The 19,620-nt window shown below is 39.1% G+C and overlaps 1 non-coding gene across 1 annotated transcript; it reads left to right on the top strand.

Annotated features, from left to right (window-relative positions):
• Positions 1–8,329: 8,329 nt before the first annotated feature.
• Positions 8,330–8,402, top strand: TRNAK-CUU. Its single transcript has one exon. It is a non-coding gene; the product is annotated as a tRNA-Lys (tRNA).
• The last annotated feature ends 11,218 nt before the right edge of the window (positions 8,403–19,620 follow it).

Below are 19,620 nucleotides of genomic sequence, written 5' to 3'. Positions count from 1 at the left end.
AAAAAGGCACAAAAATTAATTTCTGGGCATAGGGCAGTGATCTGGGATACACATCATAAAGTCACCCCAAGACAGCTCCCTCCCTCATCAACATATAGAACACTCATGTTCAAGCAGTGAGTCATCCTATCTATTTTAGGCATCTTAGTGAGACTCTGGAGATGCTTATTTTTCTTACTTTAGAGAGATTTCTTAGTTCTGTTAGATAAAATTCTATCAAGGCCATCAGGAGTTACATTTTCAATTGGCATGTATTAGATTACATAAAGTAAGATAAAATTATATGAAATTCTATCAGGTTATTAAAGGTATTTCTCTGAATAACACTGGAATGAATGACCATTTGATCTGGTAAGAATAGGACACACAAAAACTTCCAGTGTTCGAGATTGTCTTCTGATTTTTATCTCCATACTTGATACATTATCCACTTTTTAGCATGAAACCTGTAACATTTCCAACACTTTATCATAATTGTGTCACAGGAAATGATAATTCCTATGACAAACAAATGATACTTTAAAAATACTTTTGCAAAATGAATTTACGTTTTTCTTTCATCTAGAAGTGTTTTGTTGAATTGGAAAGCAGACACTGCACATACTTCCTGATTCATCTTTAAGGAGAACCTGTATTGTTCTTTAAGGAGCAGCATCTTTCTCACCTTCTGTTCTGAAATATGAGGACATAGATAAGTGGGAATTTAAGTGAAAATGCCTGGGGAATAAAAAAACTGACTATACAGCTGCTCCCAAGGGTTGCATGTCAGGAGAAGCACAAACCTCAGGGGGAAATGGTTTGGTGCTAGGAAGAGCTGAGCCCACTCCGAGTCAGCCTGAGCTGCAGGAGTTCGTGAACCTGCAAGCTTATGAGAGGAGAGGAACAAAAAAACCCACAACACAAAACAAAACACAAGCACACCATATCCCACCTGCCCCTAGTGACCCAGAGAGAAATGTGCAGTTTCAGGCAGTCAGAGAAGTCATGGAAGAGCACTGGGCTAACATTAAAGGAAAAGGAACAGAGAGCAGACAGAGATTTTTTTTGAAATCTTTGTTTAAGTCTTTACAGCAGGAAGACATAGTTCTCTCCATTTCAAAAGTGACATTTTTTTCTAGTATAAATACACTAGAAAATTCTTACTTCAAGAGACTGAAAACAATTGCTGGTTTCAAAGTGTTCAGGAAAAGGGAAGACTATAGTCCAATAAGTTAGGGACTCACCAAAAAGAGCAAAACATTCTTTAAAATCCTCAGTTATTGCCACATTAACTTAATATTTTCATAGTAACAAGATAGCTGGTCCTTATAGGTCCTTATATAAAGAACCACTTTGTAAATGGCAGCTCAAGATATTTTCAAGATATCATTGGATGGATCAGAGCATTTATGTTTTCTCTGTGGAAAAAACTTACAGAATGTTCCTGAATGTTGTTGACGTATGAATAAAACAAGCAATAGGCTTCTATTAATTTAAAAGGTCCTACACAGTATCCCAGTCAAATACTTCATGTGCATTTTTCCAGTTCTGAAATCCTTAGCAAGGGATAGTCTTCTTTCTTGTTCTGGGTTATTTTATAAATACCTAGGTTTGAGGAAAAGACAGGGAAGTCTCCTTAAATTACCTATTACTTTGATCTCAGATAGCCCTAAATCTGGTGTGCACACAGAAACTCAAGTTTGCATACATAAAAATGAACTCTCTTTGGTGTATTGAAGATAGCAGTAATTTTTACTTCAGGTTATTTGCTTTCTGCTTTAGTATTAAGCCTGTTCTGAGCTAGACTTCAGTTTGCTTTAATTGCTCTCTTTCTTCTAATTTTATTTTAATTTTTAATATTGAAGAGATTCAGCAGAGTAAGGTAGGAACAAAGGAAACACTTTCCTTTTCTTTCAATGTTTTGCAAAGAAATAATAGGAAGAAACTGGCTTCGACCATATTTCATGAGGGCTGTAAGACACCTTGGGAAAGGTTGCCTTTGCCAAAAAAATCGCAAGTGAAGTTTTCAGTTGAAAACCACTGGAAAAAAATATCCTGACACTCCAAATTACCTATATAGAAAAACCCAAACAAATGAACAATGGCATTTTAGTTTAGTTTAGGAGAAAGAATTCATACTGAAGAATAAAGTCACTGACTTTCCAACTGTATTTTCAGTGACCAATTGTAAAATCACAGAAAAAAAGATGAAAAAATGGACTGAGAAGGTCACCTATTTTACCTTCAGGTTACACCAACTATACCTAACCAGTCCTGACAGATGTTTCTCTAAGTTGTCCTTAAAATCCTCCAGTGATAGACAGGCTACAGGCTTCCAACGCAGTCTCATACACACCAATTTATTATGACAGATAAGTAAACAGTTTAATCAGAGATTACATTTAATGCTCTAAAAGAAAACATGTATCTAGTTTTGAAACTGCCTGAATATCATCCAGGCTGGCTTGAGAGAATCACAAGAAGATGTATAATTGCAGTGCACTCCAGGTCAAGGCCAGAACTCAAGGAAGTACATCCGTTTGCTCAAAACGATGATGGATCAATTGCTGAATGCAACTGCAATACAGAATTACAAATTACTGGCAAGGGTACAGCATTAAATCCATGCAGTACCTGGTAAGTACACATGCACATGCAGCCTCACAAAACGTCAGGTACCCTAGTTGTTATGTATTGCGTGGGAGGAGACAAAGAGAAGAGGCTGAACACAGCCCAGTAATGTAGAACAGCTGATTAAAAACTCTCACCCTTGTTTACTTAATATTTTCATGCATCTATACACACAGAATGGATAAGATAGTGCAATATATTATAATCTTGATTGTGCTAAATATTTTGAGAAAAATATAGAGGGCTTCTTTTTCTTGGTGGTTTTTGTTTCTATTTTTATTTTATCAGGGTTTAGCAGGATTAGCCCACTGACAATCGTATGGGAGTCTTACACTGAGAGCCAGATGCAAAAAAATCTGGAATTTTATAAGAATTTAATAAACAACCAAGGGATTAGGTGATACCCAAATTTCTCTGAACTAGATAATAGGTTGGCTATTGTATAACTGCACTGTAAAATAAATACATTACTGATATTTTTCAGTTCCTCCAGCTCTCCCAGTATAAGTTGAAAAAGTCTGACCTGTGCATTGACTTGCACTGGACATAAGGTCTTTGAGTTGTGAAAGTGTTCTCAGTCTCTTGTATCATGCATTTTGCATCTGTTGCAAATGATAACAAATTCACGACAGACCACGCCCTTCAGAAAATGTTGGCTGAGGGGAGATGTTGGCTTAAGGACAAAGAGGACAGCAATAGTTGGTCCTTAAGATATATCAGGAGTAAATATTGATGTGGACATCAGCTTTTAACACAAAAGGGTCTATTTACACAGACTATACACTGCCTGCACAGGGACCATAATTCTACAAAAGAAGAGTAAAAGGTTTTACAGATGACCTGTAAGACAAGATAGAAGATGCAGGAATAATTTTGGAGGAAAAGAGATGATTAAACAAGGATAAAAATGAAACTAAGGGACATATGGGCATTTCCTGTGAATAGGAAAATAGTTTAATTGTCAATAGGACAATTAATGAAGGGAAGTTTAGGTTGCAAAGTACAAAAGCAGGGGGAGTTAGGTAGCACTGGAAAATGACCTCTTGGCAGACAGAGGCTGGGGAAACCTTGTCTCCAGATGTTTGTTTTAAGACCCTGTTAAAATAAATCTCTGTAAAGGCTGCTTTAGGAATAGCTGATCTTAACTTGGAGCAGGAGACTAGATCAAAACTCCTGCACCTCTGTATTAAACAGAGCAGATTTTTAAGGATTCAAAACACCGGCTTGTTCTAGTACAAGTGACACAATGTAGAATTTGTCAGTAAAGACAAATGAAATTTAAGAAGAGAGTTTCCTCAATTGCAGAGCTAACAGACTCTTCCATTACTGCTTGGTTGCAGATCCGTTACCAGTTTATAAACTTGCTTGTAAGTTTGCCTCAAATGCAGAATCACAGTGAAACTGTACCAATGAAGTCCTAGCCAAGTAGCAGAGAATGAAATCAGGAACAAGGCACTACAGACAAAGCAGAAACTTTTGAACAGTTGTGAAAGGAATGTGTACGAGTGTAGTCTGTTACAAAGGCTGTATAGTTGTATTAAAAACACTCCATTTAAAAACCTTCTGAACAATGCTATTTTGTGAAATGCATGAGATAAACCATTTCTTGGCCTGGACATAAACAGATAAACTATTTCTTGGTCTAGACATAACCTGGGATGAGCCACTACAATGTTCTATGGAAATCCAAGTCAGTGGGACTGACACGGTTCCTTCAATTCAGTACGTCCTTTTGCCTCTTCACAAGAACAAGGACAAGCTAGGCTTCACTTCAGGGGATTTCTTGTTTGCTTTTGGAAAATTTTTAGTGGGAAAGTTAAGCAAGTAAATGCAGTAATCCATCTACAGCTCAAGTGTATTGCACATTCAGATAGGCTAGTAAGTCTCAGACCAGGTCGAGCAGGCCAGTGTTTAAATACCCACCACATGCTGAATACCCCAAACATTTTGAAAAACAACTGACTAATCCTTCATGACAATCTGCAGAACTGATCACAGATTATGGATAGAGGAATTATTTATTTTTGTAAACCTCATAGTACTACAGGGTCTTATTTTAAGCCAGGAATTTTTTATTTGTAAGATTTGAGTGCTAGGTGACTTAGCTTGTATACTATATGCTTTTAGTAACTTACTGAAAACATTTCTGGAAATGGGGAGAGGGTCAGGCATGCAGATTCTCTCCTTGGAGGGCAGAATAGTCCCACTGTAGGTACCAGAGAATACAGAAGGCACAAATGGACAATTATTCTCATAGTCCTCTGAAGCGACTGCAGGATCAACAAACTTGCTGCTGTTACCGCAGCTCTATCCTGACAGCTACACTGAGCAGTCTCCAAAGAAAAAAAGAATTGTATATCTGGTCATATCTTGTCTCTGTGGGGGATTTACTTCACAGCACAATGCTGCACCTGCCAGGGGACTGGTGTTCCCTGCATGGAAATTTGGTGAAGTTAAAACACACCTGTTTTAACTCCTCCTTAGTTTGGACAATCACAGAGCAGGAGAGCATCGTGCATCACGACCTTCTAAAATTGAAGGTAATCAGTAATCTGTATGCTATTCTCAGTCTATGAACATATCTGTGTTACCATGTGTTTAAGCAGCATGAATCTTTCCTTACATCTGCAAATTTAATTTCAATTAATTAGAAAAAGTGCTAATCCTAGCTGGATTATGCATGGATTAAATACAGAGTACAACCTCTAGCAAGAAGCTTAATGTTTTTGAATGTCATGTTTCACCACCTAATAACTGACCATTCCCTCTGGGTTGTATGTGTCACCAGGAAAGGGTCATACTGACAAGGTCAAAGCACACAGTAAGATTTAAGAATTATTAAGAATGATTAAATTTTAGAAACTAAAAAAAAAGAAAAAAAAGCACTGTATTTTGATTTTATCCCTAACAAGAGCCATTATCAATTCAGAGACAAAATAAAACCCAACAAATTCCCAGGAATGTTACTAAAAGCTTAATGAATGTACTTGAAAAAATATAATAAACTAAGGAATGAAGTGCCCAGTGAACAAAAAAAGCTAATGTTTCCCTACCTGTGTAACTATTTTAGGAGAATTCTGCTGCTTAATGATCTTACCCTATTTCTATTTTCAGTTTTGCAAGTACTGCTTTTTGGGAGTCTCACAGCATTTTATACTTTACAGTGGTGTGTGCTGTCCCAGATGTGTCGTTCTACATGCTAAAATATATTTGCAGTGTTGCAGGTTTTGTTCTGCTGACTCTTAGTACAGTATCAAAGGCAGGTGCATGAAGGATTTGGACAAAAAATTGTTAAATACCCTTTTTATTTTTTTTTTTGTAAATATACAAACAATTTCAATACTTCATAGGCTGCAGGGATGAGAAATGTGAAGACTCTAAAATATTAGAGTTGTTTTTGCAAAATCCCAGGCAGTCACTTGTTCAAACAAATTTTACTATTTTGTTAATCTTACGGATGAACCAGATGCTCAGGAAAAGACTATTTGGTGGCAGATTTGAGGGCTGGATTGTATTGTGAAATCTGCCACATGTCTCTGGAGCTTTTTTATTAATGCCCATCACTGTAGGGGATGGAGAGGATACATGACTTGTAAACTCTTAGAGGAAGACAGAAGTAATTACCAAGCCAGACCTAGTCCTCAATACTGTTACTATTTTAGCTCATCTTTCTTGAGCCAGATCATCTGATATGTAAAAAAATGTGGGTTTAGCCTGAATATGTTTAAGCACTCTAGACTTGTTCCTGTTTCTGAGTGCTTTTGGATAAGAACCACCAGTTATTAAATTATTATTTTTTGTTCTACTTTAAGCAGAAAAACCTAAGTGTGGCTAAATCAAAGTTATAGGAATGTCTTCAGAGAAGCTGAAGATCAGCTGAAATGTTCATTTCTTCACCCCAGACAGTTTGTATGACTTTTAGAAAAGTATCTAGCAACAGAAAACATAAAGATACAGAATAGGTTTCTGTAGTAGGTATTTAGACATTGACACTGATTGTGCTGTAATCAAATCTCTCCTGATGGGAGAGTTTTTAAAGTCCTTGCCAGGAGTTTGTTTGAGAGACAAACGGAGACTTTTCAGCCTTCACTGCTGCTAAATAGTTGTTTATTAAGTCTTATCAGAGAAACAGAGTCACTAGCGTGACCCAGACACAGCATAGAGCCGAGAATGAAGGAGAAAAGCCTAATTATCAAGATTTACACAGCCTTTTAAAGATAAATTACCCAATGAAAACTTAAAAAGCAAGATATTTTCACTTTTTTACCCATGTCCAAGAAGTTCCTAAATCACGTAGACAGGAACTGCGGAATTCTTTATCAAATCATCCCAGACCACTATTGCTGCAAAATATGGAGTTAGTGAAGAAGGAGAAAGAAGCTTTTAACTACAACTTATCCTCCATTTTGAGGTTTTCTACTTTTATCTATTTACTACGCAAATAGACCTAAAAATTCTAAATTTTTCACCCTGTGATAATATCACATAGTATTCTATCACCTAATTCACACCAGTATATTTTCTAATTCTTGTCTGAGGGTTGGTAGTTTTTTCCAAGGTTGGAGGTCGAAACAGGGTTGTTCAGGGGGCATAAAATCCCTTCAGAAGAGGCAGAGAAATATTCTCTGCACTCTGGGTTCCTACAGACATCATTCTTCTACAAAGTTCCTCGTCATTAAAAAATCTCATCTCTGTAATAATGACAACAAATCAAAGAAATCTTTACTGATTATATCAACCTTTGTAGCAACTTTCCCTTTCCCTCCTCTCCACTCCCCCCCAGCACATGCTTGGCTCTGATTCATCCTAATTCTCTTATACGATAAATTCCTAAAGCTGTTGGCAGGGAGAGATGTAATAAAAACAACAGGCGGGAGAGGTCATTAGTACTTCTAACAACACTGTCACCAGATGACTTCCACCAGAGCTGTAAACATGCTCCCAAGGAGGGGTTCGCCAGGCTGCTTCCCCCTGCCCACAGTTCAGCTCCAAAAGGGAACACAGACTGAGAGCAAACAGGGGGAAACAAACACAAACCTAGTAAACAGAACAGACAGGGAAAAAGCCATGGCCCCATTAGCCTGCTCCTGTGTTGATTTACCTAGAGAGCAAGGTTTGTGGGAATACATTCATCCCGCCTCCAAGTGAAATCCCTCCTGTACTGGTGAGCCCAAGAGTTGCCAGGTTCTGTTGTGTTTTTGTCAAGACTTGTGTGTGCCTGGAGACAGCAGGCCCCGAGCACTGGCTCGGAGCACCTAGCCTGCAGTGCTGGACTCTCCAGTTTCAGGTTGCCTCGCCCAGCACAATGGAGTGCCTGTGTACAACAGTACAACAAAGGAAACACATATTCCACTGCAAGAAGCAGTTGGCCCAGTTCTGTGCTATTCAGTGAAGCAGCAGTTCGTGGCTTGGAAAATGAATTGAGCAAATACCTGAACAACCTAACAATGCAATCTGCAAATCATCATATTTTTGCATTGCCCAATCCCACGACCCTGGGATTAAGAGTCCCATGCTCTACTGACTGAGCTAGCCGGGCAAATGCTGAAACACGGCTGCGGTCATCACCCCCGCCGCTGCCGATCCCGCTTTACTTCCACGTTTGGAACACCTTGCTTCCACGCCTGCGTGGCGCGGCGTAACCCCCCCCCCATCCTCAGGTACTGCGGTTACCCTGGCAACGGCGGTCGGTTTTGACCGCAGTCATGTTTCAGCATTTGCCCAGCTAGCTCAGTCAGTAGAGCATGGGACTCTTAATCCCAGGGTCGTGGGTTTGAGCCCCACATTGGGCGCCATTTGACACTCTCCGTGCTGTAATTGTGTCTCCCCTGATGGGAGAGAATTTCAGAGTCTTTGCCAGGAGTCCGAGAGACGAACGGGACTTTCAGCCTTCTCTGCTTTCAGATAGTTGTTTATTAAGTCTTATCAGAGAAACAGAGCCACTTAACGTGACCCAGACATAGCGCAGAGCAGAGAATGCAGGAGAATGCCCAATTATCAAGATTACACAGCCTTTTTAAAGGTAAATTAACCAATGGTCACTAAAAGCGTACATTATTTTTACTTTTCCAACAATGTATAATAAATAATCTAGTCACGTAGACAGGAGCTGCGGAATTCTTTGTCCAATCATCCCAAACTACTTTTACTGCAGAATATGGAGTAGTAGAAGAAGAAGGAGGTCTGGAGAACAACAACAATCCTCCATTTTGAAGTTTTTTGCTTTTATCTATTTACTATATTAACAAACCTAAATCTTCTAAATTTTTCACCCTGTGACAATCTTACATAATATTCTATCACGTAGTTCACACCAGTGTAGATTCTAATTTTTCTAGAATTTCTAACTTTTCTCCAAGGATGAAGGTCAAAAAACAGTGTTGTCCAAGGGGGTAAAACCCTTCAAAACAGACAGAGAAATATTCTCTGCACTCTGGGTTCCTACAGGATATGCACAAACGCTAGTAATCCTCTTGCCTGAACAGGTACAAGGAAATGAAATGAATTTGCAGCCCCAAAAAAACCCCTCAAAACCCCCAAATCAAAAAAAACCCCAAACACAACCAACTAAACAAAACCAAAAAACAAGACCAAAAGATAAATCTTTGGAAACCGAGAACCTGGAAAAACTTAGAATTAAAGAGACACACACGAAATAAGATAGAAATAAAATATTGTATAATTAAAGTATAAAAATGCATTTTTTCAATGCTTATAAGTTCTGGAATCTTTTAACTGCATTTAACACTAGGTAAACAGATGTGGATAAAATATTATCTGTATCAGTAAAACCACCAAATCATTGAAAGCAAATTAGATTTTTAGATTGTACTAGGACAGGAGCTTTTGGTTTATTATGTATATTCCTAAACAGGAGTAGACATTTCAATGGGCAGGACAACCCTTAGAATGAATGCAACCTTTCTATTTTCATGACTGCTTTGTACATTATTTTATTGTAGTTTAGCTGACAGACAAGGACATGAAAAAAAGAAAAACTATTCCACACACTGAAGAAAATGTATCTGTAATTTCTGTCAGTGATAGACTGCATTGTCATACATATGTTGTATGTAAAGAATACACACAAGGAAAGTGCAGAGCCTGCAAAACACATAGTTTATGTTCAGTAAAAAAACACTCCTGAGAAGAAAAATACTATTAATGGCAAAGACTCCAAGAATGATTGTGGAAGCACAGTTTCCCCATTTCCTGCTCTTTTTTCATTTCTCTTAGAGGAAGAGTAAGCTAACTATAAATAATACTTCACAGTATCTATACAATAATTCTTCATCAACTCAGGTAAGGAAAGAATTTATCAGATAATTTTCAGGCATTTTACTTCTGACACTGAAATTATGTTTTAACTTCACTTAGGCCCTACTTCAGGTTCAATTTTATCTTGAACCTCTTGCTGGGTGAGACAGAGATACAATTTTTAGTGAGATAACATATTCACTTAATATTTAAAATTCTGGTGAATAGTTTGAAATAAAGTTAGTGGTATTTTCTTAGCTTGGATGTTTTCTGAAAACTACTAATCCTATGGGGTTTTTTAGGGCTGTATATGAACCATCACATGTTCAGAGATGGAACTGAAAAGTTACGCGTCTTTTTCCTCTAGAAAAAACATCCAAATTACATTCTTACTTTTAATCTGACTATAAAGAACTGTAAATTGGTTATATAAATGTTGAAGCCACTGTTAAGAGTTTAATGTTATAAACCATTGTGAAAATATGCGGGTGTCTTGGGGGGTTCACCCTGTGTCAGTACTCTGGGAATCCAGGTAGGCAGAAGCCATTGCTCTCCCCAAGTCACTCATTTCATTGTAGGTTATTGGGTTGGTCAAACATAATGTCCCCTTTGTGATTCCTTGTTAATTACTCTTGAAAACTTTATTGTCCTACATGCGCCTGTCAGTCTTTTCCAGGTTTAGCTGCCCCACCACCATCCCTAGGCATCAAGGTGAGACTCGGGCACCTGAAGTTCCCAGGATCCTCCTTCTTGCCCTTTTTAAGGTGGGAGTAACATTTGCTAGCCCTCCTTTCACTATTCTAATCAATCTTCTTGTCATTAACTGTAAACTGTTTCATAACATGACATGTTACTGTATAAGAAAATACTGATGATGACCTTTTTAAATATTCTCAGGACAAGTGTCTCAGTTAGAATTATAGGGATGCTGTCCAGCTTAAGATAGACAATTCTCACTCAATTAAAAATTATATAAACAAACCAGTTATATTCCTAAGATTGCATCTGTGGAAAAAAATACATTAAGTTAGCTCTTTGACTTTTTGTGTGGAAATTACATCCTCAGTCAACTTCAAAACTGTGTTAGAACCTGCAGTGGTCCTTTTAAATTCATGTGGACTGAAAACAGACACTAACTGTCACAAAGGTAAAGCTTTATTAGATGGCCTTGATCACATCAGTGCTACTGGTAGTAAATCAGTAAAAATTCTGGAAAGAGAAATGGAAAATTCAAGGAAATTCAAAAGAAACTTAATCATTAAAAGAAGAAAAATGTCACTTCGTTAGCTATTTTTGTTTTCTGGTAAACACTTGCCATCTAACTTTGTTATGCTTTTTTTTTTTCTCTGATATGATGATGGAAGATTATATAGCAAGATGAGGAAACAGAGACTTCAAGAAAAACTTGCAAAGTCTTATACATACATATTAAAAAGTGCAAGTGCCAATTTTCTGTAGGTTCATAACAAACAGAAATTTCTGTAGAATTCAAATTTTTGTAGAATAGATGTTTTTATAAAACATCAGGAAGAACTGAATAAAATGAGTCATAAATACTATCAGCAGGAACATTGTGTTTATATATCACAATATGTTCTTTACTGAACAAATTGCTCTATCACGATGCTGGAAAACACTTGAGGAAAAATAGCTTCAGATATGTGAGAGACAAAGGATGATATATGTTTATGCAGGAATGATAACAGAAAAATCAAGGCTGCAGAAAATAGATGGGAATTAGAACCTGTTTTTTAAGAATCAACACCATAAAGCATTGTGTAAGTGCTAATTTTTGCTCAAAACTTAGAAAATGCTCCTGGAAGATAAGTAGCTACTGCTCACATGCATAAGGGAGCAAGAAACACAGAGCCTGTCAGATCACTATTTCATTTTCAAAAGAACTTTTCCCTAAAGAATGTAGAGCCTCCTTACCGACACACCACCCTGGGTTACGGTCCCCCAAAACATTAGGAAGTGGAGACTGATGAACTGAGCACTGCAAACTCCTGAGATAGCCATACACTTGCTAGTCACAAAGGGAAAAAAACAATCAAACCGGGCAAGGACAGAAATGAAAGCTCTCTTCTTTCTTCTCCCCTGCAGTTTGCTTTATTTTGACGCCTAGTTAAATGAGGCCTATTGAAAGAAATGCTTTCACCCAGAGGCACTCAGCAAAATAGCAACTGAAGAGAAACCCGCTACTTTTCTGTACCTGAATTTGAAATAGATACATCTTAAAGAAGATGTGTTTTATAGTTTCAGGGATCTCAAATGTAAATAATGTGATAACACACAGCAATCAAACTGTAACACTGCATATTTAGAGGTTGTGTTTTATAGTTTCAGGGGTCTCAATGTAAATAATGTGGTAACACACAACAAACAAACTTTAAAACTGCATATTTAGAGGTATCATATTTCTATGGAAAACCCGTTCATGAAGAACACACAGCACCTGACCAAAAAAAAAAAGGGGTATGATGTAGAATTCCAGCAAATCACAAATGATCAGGAAATTACCAAGGATTAGTCATAAAAAGATGAAAAATAAAAGAAAAAAAACAACAAGACAACAAAACAAAAAGCACTGAGGATATACTTTATTCATCATTGAAGTCTGTAAATCGTCATTAATAAAAAGTGACCAGCATTGGTTGGCTCAGGTATGTGATGATAAAACACAGAGTGCAGGCCTTGATCAGAGAGTATTCAAGGAGGGTAACATCTTTGAATGCCTGATGAAGTAATTCTTTTCCATTAATATGCTTAATTGAAGCTTCTGAATCAGAAAAAATGTCTGGTTTTTTGACAACCGTCATTTTGAATCTAGTATTTCCAGCATCTTTATAATAAAATGTATTCTTGACACAGAAAATGGGACATGCAAAATGGAAAACTAAAAAACAATCTCAGTACTGAAGAGTCTGGCATCCACTAAGAGATGCTGCAGCAGACATAGATGGCAATGGTTAATAAGAGACCATACAAAAAAAGCACAGGGAGAAGATGTAATCAACTAGCAATGATTTAAGCAGAAGAAAAACAATGTGTTAAAATTAATTTTGACTTCTGAGCTGGGACTGAAGAAGATGCAGTTAGGTGCCCTAGGGGATTATAGGAGGTGTGCAGGTCCTACACAGAATTGGATGGTATTTCCAGCAGCCCTGCTATTAAACCACGAGCCCATTAGCTATTAAACAAGTACCTAGTAGACTCTTTTCCTTCACCTACATTATGAAGGAAGGAATTCCTGGTGATGGGAAAACCCATATCTAATATGAACTGTGACTAAACAGCTGGGCTGTGTATCTAACTCAGTCTAAAGCCCTGGAAGTCTGCAGTGCGGTTGCACATTTGGGACATGTGAAGATTCTATGCTTCCTTTGCACTGAAATTTTAATCCAGGCTGTGCTTAATTCCACCTACTTGGAAAATGTCTCATCCAGCAGGCTGTGAGAAAAACACACCAGAGCACTTTTACCTGGAAGTGTTAAGAAAAATCTCCCTCCACAATATCCTGGCGAGAGAGGCGCTCAGGACATCTGTGTCACATCACTGCCCAGTTAAAGTGTGTATTTGAGGTTCAGTCCTTTAAATTCCAGATGATTATTTATTCATTTATCTGGCAAAAATCCCTAGCTCCCAGCCAGAAATGAAGGCCTAGCTTTGTTTAGGCACCAGATGAGGTTCTCAGCTCTGAATCCCCAATGGAGGAAAATGCTTCTCTCTGACCTAGAAAGAGGTATGTGGCTCAGCATCACTTCCTCCAAGGACAGCTTTGGCTCTCATGGCTCTCATTTCTCCTTGAAATTTTGTTTCTGAGTCAGGTCTTCCCCTGCTTAGTCACATGCCTTTTTGTGGGCACATGTGTTGTACCAGGGAGCCCCATCAAGGTGAATACTGTGAAGGACAGCCTAAAAATTTGATAGTGTGCAGTGTGTCCTAGAGAGCTTGCTTCTTTCTCAGCTAATGAACAGTGGTTTTCAAGAAACACTGCCAAAATATGCCATTTAAAGTGATTTACATTGCTAATGAAATGAATGCCAATGAATATCGCATTTTCACAGCCATCCAAGGCATGGTTTCCAAGTGTGTATAAGGATAGCACATATCAAAAAAATGTGCTTGAATATTTCTAATAGGAACATAGAGTCAGAATGTGACCGCCTCAACTCCTGTAAATAACCTTTCATTGTCTAGACTTTTATTTATTTGGGATTTTAAATTTATCTTCTAGACTTCAGGGGGAAGGTCACTCCTAACCAACCAGAATCTTAAGTAGGCAGCTACTTGGAGATCAGAAATACCCAAGAAGTTGTAGCGGTGTAACAATCAAATGTGATAGAAATCAAACATTTGTTTCAAACCCTGTAATTCTAACTGACATACAGAATGTTAATGATTGAGTAAGGAACAAAGGCAATGGAAGCTTCAACAAATCCTCATGCAAAATGAATAGGAAACTTTGAATGAACATTTGAAATTAATACAGAAAATTTTTACCTGCACATGTGGTTTTGCATTTGTATGTGACAATGCTTTTCAATCTGTCTTCCTTAGTCAAGGAAGTGTGAGTGAAATGGGGGTGGGGAAAGGCAAAAAAAACATGTCTTAATGCTGGGAATCAGCTTTTTTATTCTCACTCTGATACTTGAAACTTTAAGCGTTGTTACTGCCCCAAAAAGAAACCCTGAAAAATAATTTCAAATTTCTCACAAACTACTTTTTTCCCCACACTCTTTGTCTGGCTGAAACTATATTATATTAGGTGCAAGGCTCACACAATCTGCATATGTGCCTACATAGAGATGACTATATATTATCACACGAGCACAAAGGCCTCACAATTTATTTACAGTTGGATAGCACTGAAAGGAGATGTCAGTTGCCCAAGCATTCTCATCATCAGAATGACAGCTGGGGTAAAGGAATTGCTGGTACTGTTTAATTGTTTACCACAAGAGGCCTTTAATAAAAAGAAATGAAGATCCTTGCTCTTGGCAGTGTATAAAGGTATTACAAGATGCTCCGAGATTTACATTTACCAATATTTTGTTAATTGTTGTTCTACTTCTGACTTAGCTGGTTGCATCTAATTTCACGGTTGAATTCCTAATATAATTTCTGAGCTTTATTAGTAGTGATCTGGTTATTAAGAGACATATGGTGAATTAAAAAACCCAGTAGCTTGCTAAAAGGGGACCGGATGTGCAGTCTATTGAAATCAGTGGAAATTTCCCTTTGACTATGGACCAAGCTCAAGGGAAGCAGCATCTCAGCCACCAGAAAGGCTGGTAACTCACTACCTTCCCACTGTCTCCCTCCAGCAGTGTCCTGAAAGCAGTTCCCTGTCTGTTGTCTGCTATAGTTTTGCAATCTCACTATTAAAGAAGGCCATTCTATTTTGTTGGTTTATTTATGATTGCAACAATTTTAAAGCAGACACATTTTATTTTACAATACTCATTAACAATTCATTTTTGCCCAGAAAACTTTTAAGTGGATTCCAAAAGTCTACCTATTGCCAACACTTAGAGTAATTTCTTGACTTATAATCAAATTTCCTCCATTAAATCAATATTTTTATTCCTTTTCTCGTAAAGCACATGGATTGCAAAAGCCTGTGATTTCAAGCAGCCATTGTTACTGCAGTGAAAAATTAAAATTTATTGCAAAATTTGGAACAAGTGTAATATGTTATACCACTAGTATGTGTCAGTCACAGCAGTCTTAGTTAAGATCCCAGTGTAGACATATATCCTTTCTTGTTCTAACTTAAATACATAAATTCACCAGAGTAGAATAAGATCCCACAACCCTCTTTATAGTAAGAATCACATTTCAAGAGCATTCTGAGCTAGATTTTCAAAGAAATTTAATTCACCACCCAAGAAAGACCTTTTGTATTTTTTGTTTTTTTAAAAACTTTTTTGACTTCATTTTTCTTCAGTAATTCAGAGTTTAACATGCTGAGCTTTTTAGGAAATGCTGCTAAGTATGCAGCAGGTTTACAGTTCCCAAACTACTTATTAATAGGACAGTCATAAACAAAGATTAAATTTTAACCAGTATTTATTCCATTACAGCAGCACCATATATGCATTTAGATATGAATTACAGAAGCAGAGACACTGAAATGCCCGCCCCCAATTCCTTTTTATATGCTTTCCTCGGACTTCCAAAACTACTGAGGCATGTTGATGGCAAAGACCTGGTTGAACTTGGCAGAGAGTATTGCCAGGTGAAACTGTATGTAACTAAAATATTATGAAGTGCTTCTTTCATTAAAATGATACAGAATGCCCACATGAACATACAGAAATGGAGCAGATGATAGAAACAAGCAGGACACTCGAGGCTCTGTGCACTGCAAGCACCAACATGGAAAATAGGCACACAAGCATGGTGTCATGAGCAGACATCAGATGCAGTGTCAGACACTGGCTCTGCCTCAGTGATGCGTTTTAGCACCCTCCTGCTCTATGGGGACACATAGTGCCCCATTTTTCACAGAGGACACTCCTTTGACTTCATCAAAGGGTGTGATTAAATTAGCAGGGAGTTGCTGACACTGCAAGTTTGGGCCCTGACCACACTGCAGTGGCTTGTAGCCGTGTCTGTGCTGAAGTAGTATTGATGGTCCTACACCATGAGCTTTCATTGCTGTGTATGACAGAGAACAAGCACAGACTTGGTCTGTAAACAGGCTAATTTGTGTCTAGGGAGGCAAAACACAGCTTACTGATGCCTTTACTCCAGACTTCCATCCACTGAACTTGTGGGTAAGAAACTTGCTTTTCAAAACTGCCCTCGGGGACAGCTTCCACCTGAGAGCTGAATGCTGCTAGCAAAATGAAGAGTATGGCACTGCCTGAGGCAAGATGACAGACTTAAGAGAAACTGTGTTGTCTTGACACAGAACATTTCCTAAAATGTAGGTACTTCTAAGGAAAAAATCATACATCAACCATTTTAAACCTAAAAATGTCTGAAATTAATGTAAATTAACTTCAGAAGCCCTCTGTCAAGCATAGCCACTCCAAATGTTAGTGAGGGGAGCATGTAATAGCCTCTGGAAGCTACTGGTGCAATATCGGGGAGGCTGAGATGGAATTAGATAGCTGGCTTTGAATGCAGTCTGCAGTGTGCCCACAGTCCACAACCAGACAGCCCAAAACTCCCCCACCAGCACACAGAGAAGGAAGGAGGCCAATAACGCAGAAGAACGGAAGCTTTCAACGCAAGGACCTGCAGGAGGAATGGACTTTGCCCGCTGCATGAGGTGCCCTTGCAGAACCACTTCACTGCTCTTCAGACTGAAGACCCACCACATCAGGAGAGATGCTGGGGCTGGGTAAGGCAGCCTGGTCTGCTTGCTGTATAACCAGAGTAAAGCAGCCTGATCTGCCCATGTAACACCCAGCACAACTTAGACAGGTTACTCTCTTCTGGGAGGAGCAGAGGTACCCATATGCTGACCTGATGTACTCTGTAGAGAGGTGTGCTGTTTATTGGGGGATCATGTCAGGGATGTCACCAAGAGACTGAGCCCTGTATAGACCACTTATTACTCAGTGCTGTTGTTTTACATGGACAGCAGTGATACATATAGAAGCAGTCTGAAGAGAACCAAGAAGGATTACAGAGCCCTGGGAGTGAGCTTGTCAGTCCTTCTGGTTAAAGGGAAGGGGTTTGAAGGAGCCGTCTTCCTCGTACAAGAGATGTGGCAGTCCTCTAATCATCTTCCTAGCCATTTACTTGATCCTCTCTAGTAGCTCCCTGCCTTTCTTGAACTGGTGCTGGACACACTGCTCCAGACATGACCTCACCAGGGTAAAGTAGAGGGAGCAGTATCACTTCCCTTTACTGGCTGGTCACACTCTTTGTAATGCATTCCAGGATACCATTGGCCTTTTTGGCCACAAGGGCACATCAGGACCCACAGGTTCCTTTCTGCAGAGCTGCTTTCCATCAGGTCAGGCCCCAGCCTGCACCAGTGCATGGGGTTGTTGTTCCCCATGTTCAGGACCCTGCATTTGCCCTTACTGAACTTCATTAGTTTCTCCAGCCTGTCCAGTTCTCACACAGCCTTCGGGTGTGTCAACCACTCCTCCCAGTCCTGCGTCATCAGCAAACTTGTCCCTTTATCCAGGTCACTTATCAATAAACTGAACTAGACTGGATGCAGTACTGACCCCTGGAGAGCACCGCTGACTACAGGCCTCCAGCTACACTCTGTACTGCTGACCACAACTCTCTGAGCTCTGACAGTCAGTTCTCAACCCAGTTAGGTGCCACAATATAAAAAACACATTAGAGAGCATCCAAATGAGGGCCATGAGGATGGTGAAGGGTCTGCAAGGGAAGTTGTGTCAGGAGCAGCTGAGGTCACTTAGTCTGTTCAGCCTGGAGAAGAGAAGACAGAGGGGAGACCTCATTGCAGTCTTCAGCTTCCTCATGAGGGAAAGTGGAGGGGCAGGCAATAATCTCTTCTTTCTGGTGACCAGTGACAGGATCTGGCTCCCAGAGGTGCTGGTCTATCCTTCAAGGCACAGCAGAGCACTTTGCAGGCTCTCAGCTTGTCACTGTAATCCTATAACTCATTTACTACACAGTGCTCTTAAAATCCACCAAGAAAAATCTATTATGCTTTAGAGAAAGGCTTCATAAGGGTTTGAATGCTGCAGCAGCCTGTACTCCAGTATTAAGGCAGTTACTTGCAATGTGACCAGCTGTTTTTCAAATGGCCACGGCCTACTATCTCTGCAGGAACAGCATCTCTCATGTCTGCCTCCACCTTGTCATGTGCTCAAACTGAAGGCAGCTGTCACAGCACTCCCTTCAGCTCCTCAGAAATGGGTGAGCAGAAAAGCATTTGTAAGTCTCAAGAGATCACAGGGAGAATGTAAACACAGAGAGAAGTAATCCAGAGGTAAAAAGGTTTCACAGCATGTACCTCAAAAGGGATGCTCTGAGTCAGAAAATGGCTGCTACCTGGATATTTTGAAATTAAAAGCTGATGAAAAATGTCAATTTATTGTAAGTTAGGTATAGGCAGAGATGTATTTTCTTTCACAGAAGCAATAGCAGAGCAGCATCTGAAAGGCAAGATAGATCTAGTGTGTCTGCTTCTGATGAAGTACTCATTAATGTATTAGCCCAGGTGAGCTCAAAAGGCTGTCATCTCAGCCCCACAGCTAGGAGAGGAAGCCTGAAGTACCTTTCGAACACCAAAATTACAGACTCAGAATACCTGAGAGTGAATGGCACCTCTGGAGAGGAACTTTTCCATCCCCTTTTCTCAGAGCAGGGTCACCTATGACACATAACTCAAAGCCATGTCCAGTAATGTTTTCAATATCCTGAAGGTTGCAAAGTCAACACTCCTCTCTGGGCAATCTGATCCAGTGTTTGATCACCATCACAGAAATAAAAATGTCCTTCATAATTCCAAGTGGAAATGCAATTTGTGCCTATTTCTTCTTGTCCTGTCTCGGGGTACCACTGAGAAGGGTATGACTTCATCTTCTTTATTTCCTTCCATCATTAGACAGTTACAGATTGATAAGATTTCCCCAGAGCTTTCCCTTCTCCAGGATAAACCCTCTCAGCTCTCTCAGCCTGTCCTGGTATTGCTGAATGCTTTAAGCCAAGCATCAGTCATCTTAGTGACCCATTGTAAGACTCTTATCTAGTATGTCCACATTTTTATTGTACTGGGAAGTAACTCCAGCTGAATCTTACCACCGTTGA

Source organism: Corvus kubaryi, unplaced genomic scaffold (assembly GCF_017639235.1).
Source record: "Corvus kubaryi isolate FWS band 111438036 unplaced genomic scaffold, C.kubaryi_AGA036_p1.0 37308, whole genome shotgun sequence".
Lineage (NCBI taxonomy): Eukaryota > Metazoa > Chordata > Aves > Passeriformes > Corvidae > Corvus > Corvus kubaryi.
This window is presented reverse-complemented; position numbering and strand designations above follow the sequence as displayed.